At 44.5% G+C, this 4,512-nt stretch overlaps 1 pseudogene; it reads right to left on the reverse strand.

Moving 5' to 3' along the window:
• Positions 1 to 518: 518 nt before the first annotated feature.
• LOC136452861 (receptor kinase-like protein Xa21) lies at positions 519 to 4,174 on the reverse strand (annotated as a pseudogene).
• Between the last annotated feature and the right edge of the window lie 338 nt (positions 4,175 to 4,512).

A 4,512-nucleotide genomic window follows, 5' to 3' on the forward strand; every position in this document is an offset into this window, starting at 1 on the left:
TCAAGCTTCGTTGCACCTTCTGTGGAGAAGCCAAACTAAACACTTTAGGATAAGAAGTCATTTTCAGCGGATCGACCGGAACCGTTTTTGGGTGAGAAGCCAAAGTCACATAAAAGTGGCTCCTCTTTTTTGGGTGAGAAACCAAAGTCACATAAAAGTGGCTCATCCTCAAGTGCTCCGACTCCTCAGGAGGAGCACTTTAGGAGGAGTTGTGCCAAACGGACCCTAAACAACAATACGAAATCATTCTCTTCCTTCGACCAAACATAAAAATAGAGTTGTTCCATCTCTACAACTACAACAATATAGAATCATATTACATCCTTGAACTAGGGATGAAATCGTTCTATTCTATCTTGATCTCCAACCAAACAAACTAGGTGTAGATATGGAATAAGAGTTTTTTTATTTATTTCCATAAGTAGACCTCTTGCTTTTTTACTTCGGACGCAAACGATCGGATATGGATGGATATCGCTAATATTACATTTATTTTTATGTTTCTGTTAGGATTTGGATACAGAATAGATATCGATATCATAAATATGCGATTTAAGTATTCAGATACAAATACACGGTATCGAATATTGAATATCTAGGCTCAGATACAGACAAACATAAACTCTTCTAAACAGATTCGAACTCGAACATGGTTGGAAAATATTCGTACCATTTGCACCCCAACTTTTTACACAACATGATTGCATGGAATATGACAATATGTCCTCCCCTCCCCATTACCGCGCAATCGACATGTACTATCCGTTCTCAGATTTCTTATTTTCCTATTTTTCATCGTTGCCAGGCCATTGCAGGTCCGGCTCCAAGCCAAAAATTCGGATCTTCTCTGGTATTGTAGTATGACTTGATCTTGTTTAACTTCACAACCACATCACTCATCGGGATCCTTTCGTCCGGTGCAGCTCTTGAACAAAGCAAAGCCAAATCAATTATGGATGCTAGGCAGGTATTCAAGATGGAGTCCTCAGGAGGCCTACTTGCATCTTCGATACAACACTCCTGTTTGTATTGCAGTAGGCTAGAGTCAACAACATGAGATAAGTCACACGGGAATGCTTGGCTCACCCATTGCCTGAGACTCAACTCATCGATGAACATTGGATCAGTTGGCTTTTTCCTTGTGAAGACTTCAAGGAGAATAATTCCGTAGCTGTAGATGTCACTGGCTCGTGATGCTTTTCCTGTTGATCCAAACTCTGTCCATTCCATGTCAAAAGAAAACCGGTCAGCTTATCAAATACAGTAGGAACTAAGGATACTTGTTGCTTCATACGTCGGAAAATAATCATAATTACCTGGAGCCATGTATCCTACAGTGCTGGGCATGCTTGTTAATACAATGGAGCTGTCATCTCCAACTAGCAACATGGAAATGCCAAAGTCGGAAACACGTGCAGTCATCTCTTCATCGAGCAAAATATTGCTTGGTTTTAGATCACAATGCAGTACAGCTTCTAGGAGCTGGTTGTGTAGATACTCCATTGCTGTTGCAACATCCAGCATGATGCCAACCCTTTGTAGGAAACTGAGTTGCCGCCCATCATCATCTGAGTACAACCAATCATTCAGACTACCATTGGGCATGTACTCAAGAATTAATGCTTTGAAGTCCAGATTAGAGCAAGTGCTAATTATGCTCAGCAAGTTTCGGTGCCGAACCATTCGCAGCACACGACACTCCGTGTCAAAGCTCTTGGAAGCTGATTCATCTTGCATATTGAGTACCTTTACTGCGATGACAGATTCGTCATCTAGCTGGCCTTTGAAGACTTTGCCAAAGCTTCCGGCCCCTAGCAAGTTATCATCACTGAAATTGCTGGTTGCGCGAACAAGTTCATGGTATGAGATCAACTGGTAGCTCAGCAAGTCTGTGCCTGAGGCTAGCGGCGTATTTCCTTTCCTGCTTATCTTTATTCTCACCAACATGCACAAGCAAGAGGCTGAAATGAAAAATGCCAGGACTGCAGGTAATATGACTTTTAACAGCTGTTGTTTTGATCTTGAGTGATTAGTTTTGTTCTGGATGGTGCTATTCCTAGGGTGGGAAGGCCACAGAGCGCGTTGTTTCCCATCAATGATTCCAGGGTGATATTTGAGAACACACCTCCTTCTGGTATCTGTCCATCAAGTCTGTTGAAAGAAAGGTTCAAGCTGGCAAGGTAAGAGAGGTTGGCCAGAGCCTTCGGAATGACACCGGAAAGAACATTGTAGGAGAGGTCTAATTCCTCAATATTGAGTAACTTGCCAAGTGAATCTGGTATTGATCCTTGGAATAAATTTCTGGACAGATTCAAATAAATCATCATGTTAAGTTCACCCAAGGAAACTGGGAGGTCACCTGACAGTTGGTTGTCTGATAAATCCATCTCGCTGATTGTTGTCAGTTTCCTGACATCTGCAGGTAAGGAACCACTCAAAGAGTTCTGTGAGAGATCTAGCCCAATAAGCTTCTGAAGGTTCCACAGACTTGTTGGTATTTCTGAGCAAAATGAGTTTTGGGATAATGCCACATATTGCAGCTGAATTAGGCTACCGAAACTGCTTGGAATGGAACCGGCTAGTTTATTGCCTTGAAGATTCAAATTAACCAAACTTGTTGATCCATTGATTTCTTCTGGGATAGTGCCAGACAAGCTGTTGTAGGAGAGGTCGAGTTGTTGGAGACTATTCATCGCAATGACTGGTGTGGGGATCTTCTCACTCAGGTTGTTTCCACTGAGAGTCAGTACCAATAGGTTGCTCGGATTAGCCACCGTACTAGGAATGCTTCCAGTGATCCTATTGTGATCTGCTATGAAATATTGAAGCACTGTGCTAAGGTTTCCCATGTAGGGTGGTAAACTCCCTGTAAATGTATTGTATGAAATGTCAATGGTATTCAGCCTCCTGCATGTGGATAATGCAGCCAGGAAATGGGCGATCGTCCCACTGAGTTGGTTCTTGAGGAGATACATTCTACTGAGATTCAGCAAGTTTTTAAATGACACTGGCACTGATCCAGTCAACCCATTTCCAAATAAGTCTATTTGGGTAAGTTCAGACAGATTGCCTATGGATTCAGGGATATCACCAGTTATTTGGTTACTTGCAAAACTTAAATACACGAGGTTTGTCAGCTGTCCCAGTTCTGCCGGAATCCTCCCTTCTAGCTTGTTCTCGCTGAGGTCCAAACCAGCAAGCTTGGTATGATTGCACAGCTCAATCAGGATCTTCCCGGTGATGTCATTCGTTGACAAGTATATTATAGTGAGGTTGGGCAGTGTTGCTAGGCATGATGGCACAGTACCAGTGAAGTTGTTTACTGCAAGGGAGAGCGTTTCGAGGTTCTTGCAGGCAGAGAGACCCAAGGGAATAGGTCCCTCGAACTGGTTTTCATCAAGAGAGATCGCTTGCAACATAGGGAGGTGAAAGCTCTCATTTCCAGGAATCGTACCTGAGAGATTGTTCCTGGAGACATATATTTCTTGCAGCTGGGACATGTTGAAGATAGCAGGCGTCATGGGTCCGGAGAGAAGATTGTCTTCCATGACAAGCGTCTCCAGCTTTGACAGAGAGGCAATGCTTGCAGGAATTCCTCCTGTTAGCTTATTTGAACCAAGGTGTATCACGCTCAAATCTGGCGTGTTGTTGAACAGGCCTGACATTAGCGCCCCGCTCAGGTCATTGCCTCCCAAATTTAACGTCTGAAGGCTGCGCAAATTTTGCAGCTCATGTGGAATCCCCCCGAACAAGTTGTTACTGTCAAGCTCGAACGTCTCCAACCTAGCGAGGTTGCCAAGGGTGGACGGGATGGTACCTGACAAGCTGTTGTCTGAAAGGACAAGGATTCGGAGCCGGGGCAGACCGCCAAGCTCGTCTGGCACAGGGCCCACGAGGCTGTTGTTGCTGAGGACAAGGCTGGAGAGGAAGGAGAGGTTGCCGAGCTGCTGGGCGATGCTGCCCTGGAGTGGCACGTCGGTGAACTCGAGGTCGGTGACGCGCCGCCCGCGGTGGTCGCACGAGACGCCGACCCACGAGCAGAAGGACGCAGCGGCAGTCCAGTTGCCGACCAGGACGCCGTGGGGGTCCTTGACCTGCGCTCTGAAGGCGAGCAGCGCAGCGAGGTCCGTGGCGTTGGAAGGTGGTGGGGTGAGTGCAGCGGCACAAGCAGGCGTGTTTGATCCAGCTACTCAAATTTAGCAGGCGTGAAGGATGACGTACGGGGTGTTTGATATCAATAAAAAAATAAATTACATAATTCGTCAGTACTCTATAAGATAAATTTTTTAAGCTTAAGTAATTCGTTATTAGCACATGTTTAATATAGCAAAACATTATCAAATCATAGACTAATTAGCCTCAAAAGATTCGTCTCGTAAATTAGTCGTAAACTATGTAATTAATTTCATAATTAGTCTATATTTAATACTTAATATATTTGCCCAATATTCAATTGGACGACTAAAATTAGGAGCGACCACCCAACGCCCGAAGAGCGCCATGCCGATGCAG

The sequence above is a fragment of the Miscanthus floridulus genome, chromosome 5, assembly GCF_019320115.1.
Source record: "Miscanthus floridulus cultivar M001 chromosome 5, ASM1932011v1, whole genome shotgun sequence".
NCBI classification, from domain to species: Eukaryota; Viridiplantae; Streptophyta; class Magnoliopsida; order Poales; family Poaceae; genus Miscanthus; species Miscanthus floridulus.